This window comes from Mauremys reevesii, linkage group 5, assembly GCF_016161935.1.
Source record: "Mauremys reevesii isolate NIE-2019 linkage group 5, ASM1616193v1, whole genome shotgun sequence".
Lineage (NCBI taxonomy): Eukaryota > Metazoa > Chordata > Testudines > Geoemydidae > Mauremys > Mauremys reevesii.
Window position 1 is genome coordinate 63,382,881 of NC_052627.1, and position 25,328 is coordinate 63,408,208.

Genomic DNA, 25,328 nt, shown 5'->3' on the forward strand with positions numbered 1-25,328 from the left:
GTGATCAAATGTCCTTATTATTGCTTCTGGGGAGAGGGCTCGAAAGAGGAAAATTCCTTTATACTTTTTAGAATGTATAATGTATATATATTTTTTGAGATTTAGCTGTTTAAACTCATTTTCTTTAACAGTAGTTGCGAGGCAGAGGCTTGTATTTTGAAAATTTACACCTTCATTTTCATCTGTTTTTTTCTGAATTGAGTGGATTGAGGTTTTTTATTTTTTTTTAAATCATTTATATTTTCTTTTTCTTTCTGAGAAGGAATTACTTCAGTTTAATCTTAGGGCAGACAATGTGGCAGTGAGTAAGCTTCTTTCTTGAATACTTTGCAGTTAACAAGCAAAACTTTGAAAAGCAGTATTTTTATCAAGCCATAAAGGCCTTGGTCTTTTGCTTTTTGTCTTCCCTAAATAATAATCCAGATTTTCCCAGCAAGGTAGTCATTTCATTTTGTTTTGAGGAATCTTCAGATATTCTTAAGTGGCATGATTCTGACTGTTATGAAAAAGGGTTGGGAGGAGAATGTACACTCTTATATTGACAGAAATGTGCATAGTCAAGGAAGCATCTGTAAGTCATGTTTCTTTGTTCCCTTCACTGCTTACTGAATATATTTCTGTTTTAACAAGCGTTCTCTATATGTGACCAGCTTCTCATCCTTATTCTGTGATGTCTGTAATTCTGCATTTGATATTAGTGTTTTGTCCTCAATTGTGATGTAAATTTACTATAATGACTTCGTTGTGAGTTGAAATGAGAACAGAGGACTGACTGCAGGATAGCAAGCCCTTGTTTGAACACACAGCTTTGATAATTATTATATATGATTAAATTATGAAGGGGAGGAATCAGTGAAATCTCGTTAGAACTTTTCCCTAGTGCAGAAGTCGTTTTCTAATTTGGACAGATTTTAAAAGGTCCTTTCAGAGCATTGCTTCGGAGATTATTGCAGAAAAATCTTCCACTTAATATTGTGCAGGAGTGTCCTTGCTTACGCAGTGGGTATTCAAAGCCTATCTGAACTATTCTAGTCAATGGAGTGTTGTATCCTAATTCACAAAGAAGCTTAGAAAATAATAAAACCCAAAATGCATATGGCCAGTTGTTTTACATGTGCATTATTCATTGTGTGTATTGTATAACAGAACTCTTATGTAATTGCTTTATTAAGCTATTCATGTTGTTTTCTTTGAAGACTTAAATAGAAAGTTTGGTCACCAAACAAGTTAGTTAAACCTCTAAATGTTAGTGAATTACAAACAGATTTATGCCCCTAAGCTTTATGTAATGAAGTGATTTTTTTTTCAAACCCTTTTTATATTGTGGCTTCGAGCCTTTTGAAAACAATTTCTTAATGGTTTAATAGTTAAGTAAAACTAGTTGAGTGAAATATTAAGCTGTCTGCAGCTTACTGTGAAGAATAAAAGTCCTCTTTAAAAAGAACTTGAAACCTAAACTACTTGGTTTTTACATTACCATTTCTATATGATACATGAACTGATGAGTAGAGTGGTCAGATGTAAATTGTTAATTTTTGCATAATTTTACTTAAATCACCTACAGTAAGATTAGAGCTGTGGGAAGAACTTGTTACAAATAATTCCTAAACCCATAGACAAGTTGCTAAAGCACTCTTCTGGAATTTTTCAGTCTGGTACATTCAACAAATTCAGTACTAGAATAATTAGTAGCAGAGGAGTGGCATTAGCAATATGCTTAATGTTGAAAGGGGAGGGCTATCTAGTTACTGATAGCTCAATACCAGTGACATCTGTTAATGTCAGAATACCTCAAGAGAGGATGCCTCTGTTTGGCAGATATTCCATTGCCAAGTATTTGAGGGAAACAATGGTTTAACTATAGGAGGTACCTATATTTGTTCTAATTAAATTTTCAGCATGTTCTCCAGTAGCATTGTTTATGGAATACAGCATTCTTTTATCTGGTAACTGATGAAAGAGTTTAATTGTGTGAGAACTCATTAATAGAGGACAGGCATGAACATTCACTTCTTGATCTAGCATTAAGTTGCTGAATCGTTCCAAATGAGTGTAAAGCTGTTTGTAGTGCTACCTGGTCATAGAAAACAAGTGTTTCAAGTGGTATTGTATGTGGTGCTTGGTTAAAAGGACAAGGTCCGATATATTTTTAAAATGCAGATCTCCTAGCCATCTTACACATGCATTTGAAGATTAAAACTAATTTAAAAAAAAGCATTTTTTATTTTGCTGTCTACTTTTTGCATTTAGCTTGAACAATAACAATATGCAAATACAACTGTTTAGTTAATTTCTAGTTAATTTTACTTTCAGGTTCTTCTGCACTAGCAACATGCTGTGAGGTTTGGGTTGCAAATACCTCAGGAGAATGTTTATGTTAAAATGTATTTTTAACCATCTTTAAATGCACATGGGCAGTTGGAAACGAAGAGAGCCAGCACAATGAGCAGCAATGTAACGTTTTAGATTTGGGAACCCCTAATGTAAGACATTAAGTGTCACACTTCTCTTTTTCAGAATAAAAATGCAGAGTAATTTGTAAAAAAGGAAAAAAAGATAAACTGTAATTGACATAAATATTTATAACATGAGTATCTTTAGTCCTGGAGCAGTGAAACACTGATCCCATTATTATTTAGCCTGGCCTGATGCACTTGCAAACTTCCAATCCTGTCCAATGGAAGAATGAGAAATGCAGTGGTTTCACTTACATGATATGTACTTCAAAATCTCTGAACTGGATACAATAAAACTAAAGCAAAAAAAGCTTGTTTATAAAGATTTCTGGGCTCATGCCACTCTGAAACTAGTAAAAAGTTAATATGGATCAAATAAAATATTCTTTCAATAAAGAAAGAATTTTGTCAACTTTTAGTAATAGTGGCAGTTGTAACTAAAATTTGTGAGATTATTAGCGCTTTGATATTTGGGCTTGGTTGGCAGGGCTTGAAAAACTTGCCATGCACTTGCTTGCTGAAGGACTAAATCACCTTTTTATTGTATTTTATTGGAGCCCAGAGGGTCAGGAACTGGCCCTGTGGAGCTAACTGATATTCAGATTCATGGGAAGATGAAGTCTTTGTCCTGAAGTGCTTAGAATTAAATTTAAGACCAGACCTAATAAGTGGGTGTAATAAATACGAGGAAGGGGAGGATAAGGAGAATAGTGATAAGGTTACATAGATTAGCTATGTGCACAACTTGATGATTCCAAGACATTTCTAATAGGCAGAGCTGGTAGCAACGTCTGTGGTTAAGATTGTCTTACACTTCCACTTCCATTACATGTTAACTGCTCTGAAAATTGTGTTGGGGGGAAAATAGGTAGCTCTTGTCAATGTAATGTTTTTCCCCAAGTTTCTTTGAAAAGTCCTAGCATCTCAAGACTGTGAGACAAATATTTGAGGTTTCGCAAGAGGATGTTCCTTGGGATAGGAGAAGTGGCTAGTGCTGCTTGTGGTCTCTGAAAATCACCAGTTGCAAATGTTCAGAGCTAGTTAAAAGTTGTCTGCTAAATCCCTGAACACCCCACCTGCTCTGAGCATGTGTCAGCCCCCAGTTCCTCCTTATGTGATAACCACAATGTGCATGCTCCCAGGCACAGAACAAGACCCCTGGAAGAGTAGTGGGGGGGTGGGGCAAGGCAGGGGTTAAAGTAAAAAGAATCTGAGGCCACGTCTACACTACTACTTATATTGGCAAAACTTATGTCGTTCAGGGGTGTGGGGAAAAAACAAAACAAAAAAAACCCAAACCGGCATAAGTGGTAGTTTGTATAGCGCTATGTTGACTTAAATGTGTTAAGGTTGCAAAGACAGCCAGTCAAAAGTTAGGAAATCCTGCCCCCTTATGTGTATACAAGATTATAGTTTTTAAGTACATGATGGCATATTATGATTCATGCCTCATCGAGTGCATAGATGTGTAGTGCCCAGTAAGCGAGACAATGGTTTAGTATGTGTTTTTTATACCTATCATTCAATGTCTGACCCACACTGTTCAAAGCCTGCACTGAATATGGAATTTTTATTTGTGGGTTTTTGTGTTATGTGATGGTAGCATCTGAGCGCCTCAAACACTAATGAATTTATTTTCACAAAACCTCAGTGAGGCAGTGATATACTGATTGTCGCTATTTTAGAGATTTACAACAGACACAAAAATATTAAGGAGAAAACTTGCAAAAGCGTACACTAATTTCATGTGCCTTCATGGTTGGGTGCTGAGCATCTGCAGCTCCATTTGACTTCAGAAGCAGTTGCCAGTGTTCAGCTTTTCAGAAAATTGGGCAGCAGATATCTCAAATTGGGTTCCCAGAAAATGAGAATACAGTTAGTGGCCACTTCAAATTTTTTTAGCCAACATCATACAGAAGTCTCTGGCAGACCAATGATAAAAGCCAGTTTTCTTGAGGTCCCAGTCCAGAGCCCTACCACAAAACAATCCTTTTTCCTGCAGTCCTCTGCCCCATGCCCTATGCACCCTTAAACTTTTCCATTGAATGGGACATGGGTCCTGTAGAAAAAAATTGCATGTGATCTTGAAATCAAAGATTGTCATGCGTACACATGAGGGCAGAACCAAGTTTATATACCCAACCTTAGTCCTGGTATTTGCCAACTTCAGAATGTTTGACTTTGTAGCTTTAACAATGTCATTTTTAAGTGTGTGTTTTCCCCTATGGAATTTTGAGTTTTTAAAAAATAAATCTGAGAAATGGACATTCCACCCAGTACAACTTCAGCAACCCCACATGTACAGCAACCCCTCATATACACATCACAAACTGCATTTTGATCTAAAGGAGAAACTCGATTAGCTAAGACAGTAGTGAGTTGTTGTCCTCTATTTGTCCCGGTCAATGGAGGACGTTGTAGTGCATGCTTTAAGTAGCCTACTAGCAACTGTTTGCCAGATAGCAGTATAATCCTAGGAATCAGGATTATAGGGTTTTATTGATGGTTGTGGAGAAAGATGTGTGGTCTAGTGATTAAAGCAAGGGACTAAGAGTAAAATCCTAGGTGCCAGTTGCTTAGTGATGCTTTGCATACTTATATAGTGCTTATTCATCTGTAAGGCTCAAAGCACTTTGTGAACATGGGTACGCTGGAGCAGTTCAGTTTTTCATACACAATAGTCATGTGCACAGATTTAGCATATTCATTCTGAGAGGAAGTATGTAATTGAATGGATGAGTCTTGGGCTTTATTTTCTGTCCTACCCAGTATGATCTTGTGAAAAAATTTTCAGATTTAGTTACCTTATATATAAAATGGAGGGGGGAAATATCTGAGGAAGTAGGAAAATATGGGTGAGGCTTTACCCAAGGCGGGTTGTGGTGTACCTACATTACTATTCTTTGTAACACTATCCTTCTTTGAGAAGGTAACAGATGACTTCAGTAAGGCATTTGATACGGTTCCACATGGGGAATTATTAGCTAAATTGGAAAAGATGGGGATCAATTTGAAAATTGAAAGGTGGGTAAGGAACTGGTTAAAGAGGAGACTACAACGGGTCATACTGAAAGGTGAATTGTCAGGCTGGGAGGAGGTTAGTAGTGGAGTTCCTCAGGGATTGGTTTTGGGACCAGTCTTATTTAATCTTTTTATTACTGACCTTGGCACAAAAAGTGGGAATGTGCTAATAAAGTTTGCGGTTGACACGAAGCTGGGAGGTATTGCCAATACAGAGAGGGATTGGGATATCCTACAGGAAGATCTGGATGACCTTGTAAACTGGAGTAATAGTAATAGGATGAAATTTAACAGTGAAAAGTGCAAGGTCATGCATTTAGGGATTAATAACAAGAATTTTTGTTATAAACTATACATCACTTGGAAGTAACAGAGGAGGAGAAGGACCTCGGAGTATTGGTTGATCACAGGATGACTATGAGCCACCAATGTGATATGGCTGTGGAAAAAAGCGAATGCGGTCTTGGTATGCATCAGGTGAGGTATTTCCAGCAGAGATAAGGAGGTGTTAGTACCATTATACAAGGCACTGGTGAGACCTTATCTGGAATATTGTGTGCAGTTTTGGTCTCCCATGTTTAAGAAGGATGAATTCAAACTGGAACAGGTACAGAAAAGGGCTATTAGGATGATCTGAGGAATGGAAAATCTGTCTTATGAAAGGAGACTCAAAGAGCTTGGCTTGTTTAGCCTAACCAAAAGAAGGCTGAGGGGAGATATGATTGCTCTCTATAAATACCGTATATCAGAGGGATAAATACCAGGGAGGGAGAGGAATTATTTAAGCTCAGTACCAATGTGGACACAAGAACAAATGGATATAAACTGGCCATCAGGAAGTTTAGACTTGAAATTAGATGAAGGTTTCCAACCATCAGAGGAGTGAAGTTCTGGAATAGCCTTCCCAGGGGAGCAGTGGAGGCAACAGACATATCTGGCTTCAAGACTAAGCTTGATAAGTTTATGGAAGGGATGGTACGAAGAGAGAGCCTAATTTTGGCAGTTTATTGATCTTTGACTATTAGCGGTAAATATGCCCAATGGCCTGTGATGGAACACTAGATAGGGTGGGATCTGAGTTACTACAGAGAATTCTTTCCTGGGTGTCTGGCTGGTGAGTCTTGCCCACATGTTCACGGCTTAGCTGATTGCCATATTTGGGGTTGGGAAGGAATTTTCCTCCAGGGCAGATTGGCAGAGGCCCTGGGGGTTTTTCGCCTTCCTCTGCAGCATGGAGCATGGGTCACTTGCTGGAGGATTCTCTGCACCTTGAAAGTCTTTAAACCACAAGTTGAGGACTTCAATAGCTCAGACATAGGTCAGGGGTTTGTAACAAGAGTGGGTGGGTAAGATTCCGTGGCCTGCATTGTGCAGGAGGTCAGACTACAAGATCATAATGGTCCCTTCTGACCTTAAAGTCTACGAGTCTGTGAGTGGAAGAGAAGGTTAGAACTCATGCTCCTCCTATTTCCTAGCTTGGTATATGAAAATTCCCTTAGGATACTCTGAAGGAATGTTGCCACCATCATTCCAGCTTGAACTGTAACTGCATTTGTTGGAGATGGAGGCTGTGTGGTCTGGGAGTATGCTCTGCATAGTTGGAATACTCAAAATGAAGAATTACTGTCTAAATTCTATGGCATACACAAAATGGTGATTTTCGTCTGGCTTACAACATGGCCAAATTTGAACATAATTTTATAGGAAACATTGCATCTCAACGCTGTCTGCCTGCCAGATTTCGGCTTCCTACTTCAAACCTCTCAGGACACCAAAAGTTTTGTTTTAAAAAAAATTGTCAAAACTCCCTATTTTTCACTAACATTGCTCTTGGAAATGACTAAACCACTCTTGCTCAAAGCCTCCCCCCCCAAAATCAACCTGAGATAGAGACCAAGCATGCAAAACTTTTTTTTCCCTCCTGAATGGTTAGTTTGACAAAACTAGAAGTGAAAACCAAGTTTTCATGGAAAATGTTAGAACAACCTTAATTATAAATGTCTACTCTGCTTATAATGACCCACACTTGCCCTTTATTTCACATTGTCATTTCCTGTAAGAATCATAGGAGGAAGTTTGTCTTAAAATCACTCCTCTACATCAAATACTTCATTAGACTAGTTCAAGGAGAGTGTTCAATGCTTAATAGTCAGCATGGAAGAACATGGGAAGGTTTTTCTAGGAACCATGAACAAACAGGGGGCTGAGGCTGGTATCAGGGGCCTGGGGGAAGTGCTCAGAAAGATAGAGAATTTATGTAGCATCCCATATGATGGGGCCTCAACTTGGATGGTGGATTGAGAAGACTACTCAAAATATCAACAGGGTCTTGCATAGAGGAGGAGGGAGCTAGAAGTGGTCTACCAGGGGTTGGGATTGTGGGTGTGAATTAGTGAAGAGGGGAAGTTAGTGTTGGTTGACCAGGAAGTTGATGGAAGTGAAAGAGAGAATGAATTTGTAGCGGAGCATGGTTGTGGTACTTTTCCCTGAGGGTTCCACTGGCATGTGAAAGAGAGTTGGAAGGCAGGAAGACAAGAGTGGGGGCCCGATAGATTTTTGAAGAGGTCCAGGGTGATGGAGATTGTGGAGCAGGAGGAATCAGCAATTGAGTCATCAGAGCACAAGAAAAGAGAGTATGGAAGAGATGGTACAGAGAGGCAAAAGTCATTGCTATGAATGGGCTGGAGACTGGAGAGGCATGAGGTCCACATGTGGAAAATATGATAGGAAAATGCTTGGATGGGTTAGTGTGTGTGTGTGTGTGTAGTGAGGAGAGCAGAGTTGAAGGGATTTGTTCAGAGTAGAAGTGGAGGTTGGAATTGGAATGGGAAAGAAGCAGCCTTTTTGGGGGGATAAACTAGAACAAATATAAAATCACTAGTGGGATCTTGAGACAGCAGTCTGCTGAAAAGTCTAATTCCTTCCTGGCATGTTGTTCCTAGTTGGTGAGTGCAGTCCCTGGACCAGGGCCGGCTTTAGGGCGATTCACCCGATTCCCGCGAATCGGGCCAGCCCCTCCACTGACGTGCCGCCGAAGGCACCGGCAGCCAGTTGAGCTGCCGCCGAAGTCCTGCCGCTGTCTTCGGCAGCAGCTCTTTGAAATCAGGCCCTACAGTGCCTAAAGCTGGCCCTGCCCTGGACACTGCTTTGGGGTTTTATCTTCAGCATCAGCCACTATCAACATGGCTATTAGGTGTCTTATAAACTTGAAACTCTATGCCTTCATATCTTCTGGAAGGGAGAAAGAGCCTTTCTTTTGCCTCATCTGTCCTTCAGATCTTCCTGACTGCTGTGAGGAGGTTGAGATTCAGTTATTCTGCCAATTTGTCTTTTGGTGTGGTCCTCCCCTATGAGTAGTGGTCCAGTTCCTTCCTCTACTGATAGTTTTCTCCAAGCTGCAGCAGTATGAAATTAACATGATTCCTGACAGTTTCACTGCTTCCCATAGGGCCCTCAGTAGCAGCAGTGAACTTTACTTTTCTTCTTGTTAAAGCTATGAGCAGCAGCAGCATGACAGAGGAGCTGTCAGTAGACTCAGACACATTTAAAGTTAGCAGTAAGGAACTTTTGAAACCCACCTTCCCTTCCTGCTCTTGCACTGATCTCTAATATAGGTGGCCTCAGGAGCGAGCAGTTTGTATTTACCAGGCTACAAGCCCAGGAAGCAGCTCATCAGCCCAAGCTTTTTATGTTTGCTATCTCAACTTGCATCTCAGATTTGGGAGCATGTGTCCCTACCCACAGAAGTAGCAATGAACACTCCCATCCCTCCAAACAGCATGAAACCTTCTGGTGAGCAAGGGGAGTGAGTGAACAACCAGTAGAAGGAAAATCTGAGTAAAAAGGGAGAGAAAACAAGACCGGAGTGATGATGGGACAGGAGAAGAGAGAACTGCAGCACAAAAAGGTTGTTGTAGTACCATTGTATTACTGAGACAGCAATTGGAATCTCAGTATCAAGACTCATGCTGGAATGATAAATTTGTAGTAGTAGTGGAAAAATCAGTTCTGGGCAGAAGAAATAACCAGTTTTCATGCCTGTCTGCTGATAGAACTAGCAGTGGAGAAAAATCATAATCTGTTTAATATTTTTTTGCTCACTGTGGGAATAAGATTGAAGCTTGATACAAGTAAATGGCATAATGCTTACTGCAGCACACTTTTGTATGTTTTTTTCCTCCATTGACAAACATCAGCTCTTGATATTTGTTATGAATCTGTTTAAAAAAAAAAAAAGTGTATGTAGGCTTCTGTACCAAACGTTACCTAGCAAGTACATTTATTCATCTGCTTAGAATAGCTTTAAATCCTTTTTCAGAAAAGGTAGTCTTCTAAGCCTATTATAAAATCCAGTGGATGAACTGGTTGTAACAACTACTGTTCTCAACTTCCAGAACTCTTAAAAGCTGTCTGCTCAGGTGAATTATTGGTAAGTGATCTCTGCTCATTTTACCAATGGCTTGGTCCCTATAATTTAGGTTTTCATAACTCACTTTTCTAGGGTAAAAGTGCAACTCTCTGTTCAGTTGATAGCTCTTAAAGCCATCATACATACACTGAACAGTCATTGTAAGAACTTAAAATTACTTTTAATAAGATAAATCATTTTCTGTAATAATATATAGTATCTTGTCCCTGAGAGAAAAATATTGCAAACATGAAAGTAATTTTTATTTTCTCTTGGTTGTACTGGGGAACTCTTTTTCCTATAGAAGACATTCCCATTTTGGTACGTTACTAGCTGAAGAAAAGTTCTGTTAATGATTTTTAATCATCTAGAACTAATGTTAATTCATGGCAAGGGAGTAGAAATAGTCTTTGAAAATGGAAGGTGAGTATGAAAACCATATGTATTCTTTAGTTTGTATCATGACCATGAATTTTTACTATAATTTAATTTTTGTTTTAATATTCTAGGTTTTAAAAAAGTATTTATAATATTGCATGTTAATAACATTGAAATGGGAAGTGGAGGACCATTTGTCATTTGAAGTTCTAGAAGTCAAAAGTTCTTGTCACCTACCCATTTTGTCTACCCTGTGTTTCATACTGTTTCAGACATCCTGAATGTGAACTGATTAATGCTACTTACTCAACTATAGGTGATGGAAATTTGCTTTTTTTAAAAGAAAGCTTGTATTCTGCAGAATGTGTGTGTGTTGTCATGTCATATGCTCTTGTCAAAAATGCCAGTTGTATAACTGCATAACTGAAAAATATAATTCTATAACTTTCTCATTTCAGACTTTTGGGAAATGTACATGTGTAAAAATGAAAATGAATTCGTGTTCATGAATCTTCAAAAAGTTTACAATAAATCAATGTTCAGATGTACAGTAAATGACTAATAAATTATTGGGAACTTTTTTACAATGTGAAAATTGGGGACTCTTTGTCATGTAAAAATAATTCTGAACCTACAATATAGAAATATTTAGAAATATGATAAAAATCTACTATACAAATTCTGGTCAATAGCTTCATCTAAGAAGGTGTGTGTGTGTGTATTCTTGTAATTATAATGGAATTCTGGTTATGCCCTTAACTATGGATGAGTGATGGGTGCCTCTTTAGCATAATGTCTTAGCCTGATTCAGCTGTTCCTGCCCAGGTAAAATTCCAGTTGACTTTACAGGAAACTTCCTCACAAAAGAAGTGAAGGACCAGATGACTAGGTGGTAATGCAGTTGTGGTTTTTTTAGAGTGAGGTTAAAATATATATTTTTACCATCTCTTCACAGAATATATAAACAGTGGTCAATATAGTCTGAAGGTGTGCTGTTCCCAAACATAGCCTGAGCACATAACATTCCTTGAATGAAAGTGAGTCGATGAATGGCAGTTTCACTGCTGTCCAAAGCGTTCTGAACAGCAATAGTAATGATGAACAGTCTCTCTTTAATTTCACTTTTTCATTGGACAAATCATTAGAGAAGAGTGCTCTCAAAGCAAGTTCATTTTTGTATTTTCAGAAGGATAAACTTATGTTTTCTCAAGAATCATCTAGTCCATCAGTGTTTGAACCAACTGTCATCATGGGTGGAAAGCAAGGAAACTTGGTTTGCAATATATTTTTGACTCAGAAGGCACCCAGGTGCACTAGTGATGGGCATCTAATAAATACTTGTAGTAATTATATATGATTTTAATATAGTATAATCTATACTGTGTTAGAAGGTCTATGATAGACATCTATTGACACTGATTAAAATAATTAAAATATGTAAAGTGTAGACATACTAGAGTTGTGTATATCTCATAGCCAAGTTCCTTGTTCATTTTAGTGTTTACAGGTATTTTTAAAAATAGAAAAGTAGTAGTAGTAAGTTGGAAGATTTTTGTTTTGTTTTGTAAATGTACCACATAATGTCTTTTGTAGTCTGTGCTAAAGGGGGCAAAATGATCCTGTTCCCCAATGGGATTTTCATAGCTAAATGGTGTCCCTATTTGTTCTTTCCTTTGTATTTTTTCCTTTGTATTTTTTTTCTGAAGTAGCAGCATATCATCTTGAAAAGAAGTCTCTCTCACTTTGAAACTAAAAGGCTGTAGTTCAGACTTTGATTTTAAAGACTAATTGTAGATGTTCAGTTTTAAAATAGCCCTGAAGACCAAAACAAAGACTTGGGGGAGGGGGGGAAATGTGCTACTGTGAATATTTGAAGTCCTATTGTCCATTATTCTCAGTGAAGAAGGAATGTTATGTGCAGATGATGAAAGATATGGGAAAATTAATAGATTTTAGGGGTAGCAAGTTAGTGTACCTTTCTTGTAGTTCTCTGAAAGTAGCTGTTACAATGAAGGACCAAAGCTGTTACAGTATGGCAATATTTTTTCAGAAGCATTTTGTCCTTGAAAAATTTGTTTTTCAGCTAAATGAAAATAGTGTAATTTGAGTGAAATACTGCAAGATTGCTTATTGTTGAGGAATTTCATAAAACTTGGAGAGGGCTTACTAATGAAGTAAATATAAATATGGAGGATGTGAGTATTATTACAGAAGACATATGCCAGAGTTCTCAGACATACAAATATTCTGTACATGCTTGTCTGAGAATTACTGTTGTGGAAGGAATTTTTGTAATGGGTATTAGTTCTATGTCTTCTCTCATCAGGATCCTGCATTGGTGAGAGAGAGACTGAGAAGGAGGTAGCAGTATCTTGGCATATAGCGTGTTGGGTGGATCTGGTATCTGTGTAATGACATCAAAAGTGAATGATACTTTTCTGTTCCAGATTGGACCTTGTCTGATATTGTCTGCTCCCCCACTACTCTGTTCTGCAGTAAGTGAAAAACAGCTACTTGCTGTGCAGAGGTGAGAAAAGTGGCATTCTGGAGAGCATCTTGAGGGACCCAGAACTTGAAGTGTAATTTGATTTTTATTGGCATGCAAACAGAATTAACATGCAAATAACCACACGTTGATTAAGGGAAATCAGATCAGTATCCTTTAAGTCTAGAAAATACATAATATACCATGTTGTGTCTAACTTTGAAGACTATTACAAGATACTGCTGCTGAAATCTTACTTAGAGAATACTCTATTTTAAGGCCAGAATTCCCTCTTCCAAACATTACCCCTACTAAAAAGAGGATTAACAATACCTTGACAACGTAAGAGTAACAAACACCAGCTTCAATTGCTGGGTAGGTTTTGGCTACCTTTGTGAAAGGGGTTTCAGTTCAGAATATTGTAAAAAATACTGGACAAAAGAATAATTAGGACTGAATATTAACTGCTCTGAAAGGTAGATATTAGGGTTTAAAAGTGAGCAGGTACAGAAAAATATGAGTCTTTGCATTTCATGTTGCCTGTACACAAGGCACAGTGTACTTCTTAGCAAGTAAGGGATATAGATCTTGCAGCAATGTACATTGTATGTGTATGTTGGAAAAAATCTCAATTCTGTGATATCTCCAGGTAAACTTAATATATAGGATTGAATTATTAACATGAATAATACAATTAGTTCAGTAGTACCTCTTTTGATATTCAGTTTATTTTACACCAGCCACACTTTCAGTATGTTGCAGGTTATCATCTTTAGGTTTCGGAGTTAACCTAAACAAACGAGGCAGCTCAAATCTCTCATGGCTGTTTCAGATTGCTTGCACACTCTGAAAACATCACTGCATCAGTTTGTTCTGTTCCTCTTTTCAGTGTTGTCTGCACAACCACTGGGGCAGAAACATTAAAAAAAAATGAAAATTGAGACTCTGGAGCACTATTTGGAGCAAGGAATGATTTCAGTGGCAAATTCCACAGGTGTTTAATACACAGGACCCTGCCTATGTGAAATAAATTCGCCTTTGTTTAATTCCTAGTTGGCAGGTATATGTATTACACAAACCCCAAACTGTCATACTTGTTTGCCATCTCTTCAGAGACAGCAAAGACTGAATGGGTATGGAGATGTGTGGTCCCCCCCAAGTCGTGGTTGGAATACTGTGGAGAAACTGGCACTATTGCTGCCCAGCTATGGGAAAACAGAAACCTCTAGTCTTCAGGGCTGTTGATCCAGGACCTTTCACAAATAAATTCAATTTTTAAAAAAACAGCTTATTGGTTATGCCAATAAGAGCATAAGCAAACAAGTTGAGGTTATTACATGAAGGAATTATGCAGAAGCCAGAAACATGAGTTTTCTATAGAGACTTGCTGGGGATATTGGTCAGGTTGTCTGATGTGCTCTGACGAAATCCTTGTTTACTGTTTGAGATGCTAAGCAGTTTACTGAACTTTCTTCCTGCTAAGGAGGAAATGAACAGTCATGAAACAGTACGAATGAACAAACTAGCCTAAACTTACTCTAAATTAGGAAGAGAGTAAACCTATTATATGAAGATCTCAGAGTGAGAGACATTTGATGTTGTATTTAGAGCTATTGTATACATGCTTCTGGATAACCTATTACTTAGGTTTCAGAGTGGTAGCCGTGTTAGTCTGTATCAGCAAACAGAATGAGGAGTCCTTGTGACCCCTTAGAGAGTAACAAATTTGAGCATAAGCTTTTGTGGGCTAAAACCCACTTCATCGAAAGCTTATGCTCAGATACATTTGTTAGTCTCTAAGGTGCCACAAGTACTCCTCGTTCTTTTTGCCATTGCTTAGGGGAGCTCTTTTTAATAAACACAGTACAGATGTCAGCAAATTCAGTGTGTGAGAAATGTGCTGGTCTGACTGTCCTGAAGACCAAAATATTTTATTTTATAATCAACATTGGTATGTGTTATATTCCTAAGGGCTAGTTCATGCTTAGGGCTTTAGCCAGCCACCTGTAGGGTCAGAAAGAGATTAACAATTTTTTTCCCCCTTTTGATCTCATTCTTCTGAAGCATCAGAGATGGTCATGGCTGGATATGGGACACTGAATGGTGTGCGCCAGTGGTCTGACGTGGCACCAAACTATTCTCTCTCAGGTGCTTGGCTGACTGGTTCTTACTCACATGCTCAGAGTCTAACTGATGACCATATGTGGGATTGGGGTCAGATTGGCAGTGACCTTATATTTTTACCTTCCTCTGCAGTGTGTGGGTGAGGGTCACTTGCCTAGATTTCTGGGTATATCTTACTTATTTCCCTGCCATTGCAAGGGTCTCAGGCATTGGTGTTCCTTGGTCACTCCTGTTATCTGCTTATGACATGTATGTCTGGTCTCCTTTGGGATGTAATACTTTGGTCTAATTTCAGTTGTTTGGTTTAGTGTGTGGGTGGTAGGTGGTGTTGGTGACCTGTGACATACAGGAGATTAGATTAGATGGTCAAGTTTTCTCTTTTGGCCTTAAACTCTGACCCTATGAATTGGAATTGGCACTGGTTTCTTCATGCTGCCCTACAGATCTGTTTTGGAGGGATTGCTTTCTGGAATGAGAAGGTAGTTGAGTTTAGATCGTCATTCCTTGGCTTCTCTGCAGAAACTTCCTGCAGTGGGCCTGTTAGTACTGGTGCTTTGTTTTTGTAGGTGTTCATTTAGGAACTAGACTGAGAAAATCAGGTCATTGGGCATAGGCCACTGAATAGCCATCATGTGGCAATAAATTTTAGTTACTACTATGTCGGCTGGGTTTGACCTAACTAATTGTGGAGACTGTTCTGTTCCCTGAACTTTTATTAAAGTAGGTCACTTGATCACTGCTGTCTCGTGTGTGTGTGTGTGTGTGTGTGTGTGTGTGTGTGTGTGTGTGTGTGTAATGGGTAACTAGGAGGTAGTCAATTTCCTAGGTTAGACACCTGCGGCTGGCCCGTGCTAGCTGACCTGGGCTAAGGGGTGCGGGCTAAGAGGCTGTTTGACTGTGGTGTAGAGTAGACTTCAGGCTAGATCCTTGGCTCTAGGACCCTCTGAAGTGAAAGGCTCTGAGAGCTCAGGTACCAGCCTGAGCCGAAGCATCTACACTGCAGTTAAATAGTCCCTTAGCATGAGCCCCATGAGCTACAGTCAGCTGGCATGGGCCAGCCATGGATTTTTAATTGCAGTGTAGACATATCCTTACTCCCCCCACCTCCCCAAAATATAATTGAAGTAGGATTGTTTAACTATTTTAAAGAAGGTTACAAAACAAGAATATGCAGCATCTCTTTTCTGTACTCAAGAAAAATCACCAGACCACTAAATATTTTTGAGAACGATAACAAAATTGTTCTGAGATGGTATAATGGTTCCAAGGAATCTTCGTTTGGTGAGCTAAGGGAATTTTGTGTGGATTGACTTCCCATTATTTAACAGTTGCCCCTCAAAAGTACTGAGAGAACTATGCATGCCAAACATACCATCTGAATCTGTAAATAGATATGTAACAGAATATGAATTTCTTCTCATTTTTTTCTTCACTCTTGTATCTAGCCTCTCTTTTCCATTAATCTCTGTTCTATTAGTGTGGCCTCTTAGAGCTTCTCCTCCTTTTAAACTCCTCATTATGATTTTCTGTCTTTAATTTTTTTATCCTGTTTAATTTTTCATTTGAGTGCAATAGATGAAAACCGATAAATTGGTGATTTGGAAAAGGGTCTAGAAAGAAAAGTAGAGAAGTATTCTTAGCTGACTGTTTTATTTTTGTGTATAATTCATATAAATACATATACATAAAAATGTTATGTCTGTGCTGAAAATAAATCCTTTATTTTTTTACAAATTCTTTCATAGTACATTCTTCATAAATTATTTAAATTTTTTTATTTAAACAACAACAAAAGTCCACACTATGCTGTGAACTGTTTTTGTGTACTTTAAGTTCTCTTTTATGGCATTAAAGTAGTATGGTAGATAAACTAGCATCAGTATTATGCTAAGGGAATTTAACAATTTTGCATGAGAAACTACTATAATTTGACTTGTGTATAGATTTTTATGGGTATACTGTTGTATTTTAACTAATGTTCTTCAAAATTATCATGTCATACAAAGAGATGCGATTATAGTGCAGATGTATTTTTCTGTATTTAAAATTAAGACTAAAGTCTGGTAGAAACAAAACAATGAGAGCTGCTTTGAGTCTCAAACTGTTAGTGTGCTGTAATAATTGAACAATTACAGATGTATGGGAAAGCTTTTGCTTTCTGCAAAATATGATGTGGTATACCTTTGTTAGTAAGTGAGTTGCAAAATCTACGTGGAGTGTCTGCTCTTGAGATGCGGCAGTGTGGGTTTGGCACAGTGCGTACACAGGTATATATGCTCACGCTGTAAAGAGTAATAGTTACTGTTAATAAATCTTGAACAGAGATTAGTTTGTTTAAAATAGGTCCACTCTAATGATGTCCCTTAGGTAAAGAACTGCTTTTATGTTAAGTGCCATTTCTGTTAAAACTGCAAAGTGATGTGTGTTTTCATTTAAGTGGTTATATAATTTAATAAAATATTCTGTGTTTTGGGCTAGATTCTTATCTTAAAAAAACAAATCCTGTTAACAGCAGCTTCATGATGTTTACATTAGAACATTAATTTATTTTTATGTCTGGTTCCTCAGTATTTGTCAGCCAAGTATTGGCTAGTCAACTTTAAAGTTCTACAGTTGTTACAATGCAGTCCAGAGTTGACTTGCCTGAACTGTGCATAATAATTAAGCCTGATGCATCAAGGAGAGTTGTAGGGTGTTGGGAAATGCACAGACGAAACTATTCAGCCTTTGTAAAATGCACAAACAGGTAGAAATATAGTATAATGCAGTGTTTATTTAATTGTTTAACTCTAATAGTTATACTACATCAAAATGAATTAATATGGTAAAATGTGTATGAGTGATTTATAGGAGGCTCCTGTAAGTTTCCTATGCACATGATGGGATAATGTTAGTCACCAGTACTGAAACATATTTCTAAACTAACTTGCTCCTGAACAGTTCAGCCTATATGGAGAAAATAGCGACCATATTGTGCAAGTGTGTTTTGGCTGGCACAACTCATACTTTTTTTTTTTGTCCTCGTGCATCTCTGCAACAAAATTTAAGATTAACATAAGATTGATTTCTGGTCCTCACATTTCATCCCTTTGTTTGTGAGCAGTTGTTTTCCTTCTCTAACCCTTTCCAGTTGTAAATGTCGTGGATGTAGGACTTACCTGACAACTGGGACCAGGAAATTGCCTCCTTCAATGATGCTACTTATGTTTGTCGCAAGGGCCTGTCCATCTAGAAATCTTCTTCTTGTGTGGAAGCCCAAACCATCAACTCCACAATATCTGACTTGGGAAGTGAAAATGGTGTAGCAAAGACATGGCTGGTTTTGCCTCTAGTTTTGCAATCCTAACTTTGATGTGGACATGGAGACAATAAGACAACTGTCTGGTTAAATGCAGAGGCCACAATTTTATTTTAACTTGAACTGTAATTTAACTGATTGAAGAGTGTGCTCTCTTGAACCCCCACATGTCCCGTCCCCCCCAATAACAACAAAACAACCTACCCCTACCTCCCAGGGTTCTTCCAGTCCAGATTTTCACTGGCTGCAGTGGCTTCAGTGTATTTTAGTCTGGATGCCAGAACCCTGCCTTTCTCCCATCTTCTGCCGTATAAAAAATAGGAGAATGAGTGAAACAGTTTAGCTCTAGAGCCCAAACCAGGCCTGGATGCCAAAATTAAAAAGGTGAAAATACTCATAGAGCTCATTACAAATACTACATGCAGGGAAAAATCCCTTTCAGGCCCTCAAAAGACAATTGGTTGAGCTCCTGGCATTTTGGAGATATAGCACGTCTATCTGAAGGCAACCAGGTTGTGGGAGTGATATGGCTGCATTGGCCCAATGAAAACCCCAGAGAGTAGGGAGAATTGTGTGCTTTTTTAAATTAAATTATTGATTTATTTCCCCAAAAACCTACCAAACCCCCACCATTGTCATCTAAGATTGTGCAGTCTCATCATTTTGTGTAGCTGAAGTTATTTTTGTGGTACTGCCCATTATGTGCTTGGAGCTTTCCAAACACTTAAGGAAGTTTCATGAGCTGAGGAGCTCATAACGTGGAATATAATGGTCATTCCAATATAAATATCAAAAGCCTCTTTCTGTTTTCTAATCTTTTAAAGATTATATTCCACAATAAACCCTTAAAGGGAACCTGTTCTTTCTGATGTACTTGGCCCGAAGGTACTGTGAATGAAAGCTAACTACTTCAAAATTGTATAATTGACTGTGCTTTTTAAAAAGTTAGTGAGTACTTAATTTAGCCCTTTGGAGTACACAAATGAGATTGGATATCTTGCTTTTTCACCTATTGCAATTTATTATTGATGAGTTGTTTCATCCTGCTGTAGGTATTGCACTATTTTTGTTTAAAAAAATAAACAAATTCAGATTTGTGGCTTTATTTTAAATTTGAAATAATTTGCTGCCATACATATTGCTGACCTTTATTTGCATTTTCTACTTTGGAAAGTTGCTTAAGTATGATAAAATCCAAATGTGTGCAATCTGTGTATTTAGCGGGCTTCAGGAAAATTAATTACTAGTTTAGTTTCTAATGTATATTTAAATGTGCAGAGTTGTGCAAGAGATGCTCATTGATCCCCATCGGAACATATAATTGAAAATTTTCTTAACTATTAAGCTTGCAAGCATAATCCATTTTTTTTAAACTTTAGTCCAACTGGTAATATAATATTCATTAGAGTTAGAAATGGCATCTGTTTTTGTTCATTGTTGTTTTCTGACGTCTGTTTCTCTAATGTTTCTTTCTTCTCAGTGGGTATAAATCTTCTAACAGAAGAAGGAACAGGAAAGAGGCAATCTCTTTTGACATCATTCTATGATAGGAGGCTGGCTGGCTGATCCTGTTCATAATTTTCCTGTATCAACTGTAGAAGGAGAGTAGACTCCTTGCTTCTTAACATTTTCTTTGGCACCTTGCCCTTCCCCTCCCCTGTTCAATATTTTCTGCTGTCAAGGTTAGATTACTGTTGAGGAAACCTTAAGTGAAGTTTTTTCTTTATTTCTGTTTCTGTAGCTCACAGTGTAAAGGCTGATCTCTTGTTTGTTGTGTATTTTGCCTCCTCTAGTTGGCAGGGATTGCTCTGTGAGAAAGTAGCCCTTTGGTTTCAGAGTATTCTGATTTATTGTGTGGGAGACTGGAACCTCTGCTTGGTATAAACAGAGACTTCCCTCACAGGGCTGGGATTTGGGGTTGCAGTCCCAGGGCAGCGAATGCTTTGTGGGTGGTTGGTGCCCCTTGGTGGGCTATATAAGGCAGTGGTGGTGCAGGAGGAGAAGGATTCTGACCTATGATTTGTGCCCTCCATGAATGTGGACCCTGGCTAAGTTGCTGGAAAAGACAGTGAGTTGCCATAGTAAAAAGTGTGGGAACCATTGCCATAGGTGAAAATTCTGCTCTCTAGTGGACCACCAGTACATGGGTCCTTCTATAAGAGTAAAGTAGGCTCTTGGAGGGTGCTGTTTTTATCCTTGTCAGGGGAGTAGTGGAAGTCTTGATTTCAGGGTGCAAAGCAGGGCTTTGGAGCTGTGCTCTGGCTCTGGTCCAGGCAAAAACCTGTTGCTCAGCCAAAGCCCTGGTGCAAAGTTTGAGGTCTAAGGGAGAAGGTGCTTGAGCGCTCTCACTTTGAATAGTATAGCGTCTTTAATAAAGATGTTTTTATCCAAAACATTTGGAAGTCATTGAAGCTAAATAGATGTTAACAAAAACAAATGTAAAACAATATTAAACAGTTGGACTAAAAATTTCCTCCTCCTTTCTTGATGCCACACTTCCACTAGTTCTCCAGTCATGACTGTGCTTATTTGTGTTAGAAAATACAGATGAGCTAGTGCTGAACATGTTTTAGCTGCAATTTTCAGGCACCGTTCAACAGTGGTCAATACTGCTTCAATAACTATGGCTTTTTTAACTGAAGCAGTGTTTTTACTAAACATGGGTTGTTCTTATTTAAGCTTTCATTTTACCTGTCCACAATACTTGTTCAGCCAACCAGTAGCTCACAACAACACACAGTAATGATTTAATTTTGTAGCATATACAATCTGTCATCCTGTGCAGAAAAGACCTGAATTATTAAAAAAATGTCTTTTCCTAACTGCTAGTTCTGTAAACTCCACCTGGGGTCTGAAAGTCAAGCTATTTTCTTTCTGCATTGTTCACCACCACTAGTAAGATAAATTCTGCACTCTGCTGCCTTAATTTGACCCCCTCCCCGGGTGCATTTGCATTATGATAGTCTTCAATTATATAATCGTACTATTTTATTTCATGGGACTCCTGCCTTATTCTTTGCATAGGATGGACTGAGCTTTGGGGATGAACAAGTGAGGGAGGCTGTTGTCTGTATGACCTCTGCTTCATTCGTTACAGAAATTGGAAGGTGTGTAGTGAATGAGATGGAATTGCAGGAAGAGAGAGGATTTTTCTCATGGTGAAGACAGTTGAATGTCACTGTAGAACTGGATTCTATCCGTGCCTCTGCCACAGAGTTCCTAAGTGATGCTAGCAAGTCACTAAATCAAAATGTTCACAATTGGCCACAATAGCGTATTCCATGTTTTCTGGACATACGGTGCCAGATTTGCAGAGGTGATGAACACTCACAGTTGCAATTAAGTTAATTAAAGCAGTACTTTGAACATATAAAATGCTATAAAAAGAAATAGTCTGAAAAATCAGACCCTATATGTCTCTAAACCGAGCATCCAAAATTAGTGGAGGCTACTGACAGTTTTGGCCTTAATCTCTGTGCTTCCATTTCATGGCTGTAAAACTGAGATAATACCACCTAATCTCACAGGAGTGTTATGAAGATAAATTAACTATGACCTGGGCCCACACATTGAATGTGGAGGGGAAAAAAAGAAATACTGAATAACTGCTGATTCACTGAATGAAGAAGGTATGGTGACCAGATGTCCCGATTTTTGTAGGGACGGTCCCGATTTTTGGATCTTTTTTTCTTACAATGGCTCCTATTATCCCCCCACCCGCATTCCTATTTTTCACATTTGCTGTCTGGTCACCCTAGAAGAAGGCGTCCTGTGGAAGAAATAGTACATGACCATGTAATTGAAATCTATCATGCATATGCACAAGGGAGCAAAATAAGATTGTACATGCAACCTTAAGTCTGGCATTTCCTAACTTCTGAGAGCTTGCCTGTGCAACCTTAATGTATTTTTTATGTAATTAAATATATTGTGAAATTTAAATGGTGATACTACCACTAAAATTGCAAGCAATTTTTTGAAGACTTAATGGCTGTGGGAAAGGTTGCCCTATAGGTGGACCAGCAAGGTCTGGGAGCAACCTTGCTAGTGGGAAACACAACACCCACTTTCTCCTGATATCCAGAAAATGGGAGAGACAGGGCTTTCCACCTGGGTGCTTCCTCTGTAAACCTCTTTTGAGAGCTTTCCTCTTTGGTAATGACATGTGGCTAATACATTAGGTTTTCTAGGCAATGCTAGTAGGTTTTTGGTAAACTTTCCAAGCCTTATCTGGCAAATCAATATTTATGTTTGTGGATGTGTAGTTTTAAAGCAGACCATGTTAGGAAACTTTTTCATTGAGACTGTGTTCTAAGGAATGAACAGAAGTCATGCGGGAGGAGGGAGGGAGAGAGAGGAGGAGAAAAGAAGGTAATGCTGTGAGTGAAATGGGAAAATTGATTTCAAGATTATACTGTTCAGGTTTAAAGAACCACTTTATTTTAGAGAAAGCATTTGATTGTAATCACTCGCACTGAAAGTTGTAGCATTTGCTGTTAGCTTTAGTGAATGTAAATAATGTAACGTGAAAGCATAAGTGTTTATAACTACTTATTTTGGTATGAAAATGTAGTTCTGATTTCAGATATTACTGCATCCAGTGATTGGACCATAAAAATACCAACAAAAGCATGTTCACTGATGAATCATCAGTATTGAGGAATTTGAATGTGCAGGCATTCAGTTGTAATGGCAGTATTGACGTGTGGTATCTGCATTGACATTGGCTTGAATTTGATAAGGTTTGGGGAAAAAATGTCAATAGCTTTACATTTGCAAGACTTAAGATGCTGCAGTAATGAGTTGTAAAAAAGTCTTGTTAATGGACAGCCTATTGTTAATGAACAACCATTTACGTACAGTTTCATTTCAAATAGTTGCAGACCCCATTCATTCATGAAATGTTAATGTTCTCAAAACAAGAGAATGAAATGAATGTGTTTTATGGGAATTGTTTAACTTGCTTATTCAGGTTACTTAATCTTATTTTTACTTCAGCTAGCTAAGAAAATTCGTGGTATATCACTTTCTTTAGCTATAAGGTAGGACTCTTTTAAAAAAACAAACGCCTCCCCCACCAAAAGAAGAAAAACCTGTATCAGACATGGTAACCAGAAGATTAAACCTGTTTGCCACAAGTAAATATAAAAGATGGGGGAATAAGTAGGGTTTCAATGAGAGCAACCCAAGTGAGAAGTCTGTAGTCTTCCCACCACTTGGCTGGTAGGAAGAGGGAAGGTGCTGGGATACCTAGCAGGTGTAAAGCTCCAAAGAAGTGTCCAGGGACTATTTTTCATATCAGCCTGTGGTTAGTAGGTGTTTTATACATCTAAAGCTCTGTCTACCTGTCGGAAGAAAGAAGGACTTACTGGTTTCTTTACAGCAGCCAGGAGGTTCTGGAGTAGAAAAAAGAAGCTGATTCATGATTCCACCATTTCTGCAGCAATATTGTTTTGGGTGCTCGACTTTTGTGAATGACTTCATAACCTCATGCATGGTGTGGAAGACATGATTCTTCAGTGTTACTGCTGCCAAGAAAGTTATCAGTTGTAGCATTGAAAGCTGTCAGGCTCTTGTTAGTTTCACTCTGCTGCTATTTGTCTGAGGGCTGGTCTACACTAAGGGGAGGGATTGATCTAAGATACAGGTCTGTTGCATCTTACGCTGGGGTTATGTTCCGCAGTCAGCGCATAAAGCGAAAATCGCATATAGTCAAAATTACATTGAGTGTAATGGCGGGCAGAATCGCCCGCACTACAGGTAGAATATTAAAATTGTTATTTTTCTTCGTTTTGTTTTTGCTGACCGCATAAAGCTGAAATTGCTCATGTTAAATGCGCGTAAGATGTGACAGACCTGTACGCTACTTCAGCCACGCTATTTGCATAGCTGAAGTCAAAGTATCTTAGTTCAACTTACCTGGCCGTCCTCACGGTAGCGAGTCGACTGCCGCGGCTCCCCTGTCGACGCTGCTTACTACTCCTGCCGAGGTGGAGTACAGGTGTCGATTCACGGATCGATTTGTCGCATCTAGACGAGATGCGATAAATCAATCCCCGATAGATCGATTACTACCCGCTGATCTGCCGGGTAGTATAGACGTACCCTAAGTGTTCAATAGCAGGAGCAAAGAAGCTATTTGTCTGAACTCAAAACAACACTTTACACTATTCACTTAGTTCCCTTCCTGATTTTTTTTTTCTGTGATGGCCGTAGGAAGGGAATTAATAACTAACCCCTCCTCTAAGGCAGCTCCATCCCTGGGATATCTCTGTGTGTCCTGGCTTTTCTGTCTAGGACAGGGTTTTTCAATCTGTGCATCGGAACCCACAATAGTGTCTTCAGAATGTTTCAAAGGGTTGCATAGCAGCTCCTATAGCTCCTGTCCCATGGGACTGGCTGAGCTTGCTTCCCTGTTCCAGGCACTGCAACCTCTGGGACCCCAATGCCACTCAGGTTTAACCCAGACATCATGATGACAGGAGTAGGCCAAATTTGAGTGAGTGGCACTGCAACTCCATGAGCCGAGTTCCACTCCACTTATAGCAATTTGGTTCAGTCATGGGGGCAAGGACAAACTTGAGCACCATTGGAACCGCAGAGGTTTGCGACACCCGGAGCAGAGAGCTGAGCCAAATCCAGCCAGCCCCACAGCACAGGAGCTGCATGAGCCGCCACTGTGAAGTGAGTTCTGGGCAGAATCCGACTGAAATCATCCTAGGGCCTCTGTTCCCAGACTATTTACTGGGTCACAACAGGCCATCAACATTTACAAATGGGTCTTGAGTCCAGTGATAGCAAGGGTGGGAGGACTGGTGTAGGCAGGGCTCCAGCTGGCTGCCTGCAGTTTGAGCACTGTCTCATCTAGCCTTAGTTGGAGGATGCATATGGGACGCAATGGTTAAAATGACAGAAATGGCAAGTGCATTGTTTACAGCAGGGGTAGGCAACCTGTGGCACGCGTGCCAAAGGCGGCACCCAAGCTGATTTTCAGTGGCACTCACACTGCTTGGGTCCTGGCCACTGGTCCGGGGGGTTTTGCATTTTATTTTAATTTTTGAATGAAGCTTCTTAAACATTTTAAAAACCTTATTTACTTTATGTACAACAATAATTTAGTTGTCTATTATAGACTTATAGAAAGAGATGTTCTAAAAA

General features: G+C 38.9%; 1 protein-coding gene and 1 long non-coding RNA gene across 11 annotated transcripts in view; one reads left to right on the forward strand and one right to left on the reverse strand.

The window, feature by feature from the left end:
- Window positions 1-25,328, forward strand: part of RAPGEF2 (Rap guanine nucleotide exchange factor 2) — a 292,166-nt gene that overhangs the window by 3,309 nt on the left and 263,529 nt on the right. The gene's annotated exons all lie outside the window — the stretch shown is intronic.
- LOC120405561 lies at window positions 13,592-24,444 on the reverse strand. The gene is made up of 3 exons (XR_005598671.1): window positions 24,090-24,444; window positions 23,540-23,698; window positions 13,592-14,226 (listed from the first exon to the last, which is right to left on the reverse strand). It is a non-coding gene; the product is annotated as an uncharacterized LOC120405561 (long non-coding RNA).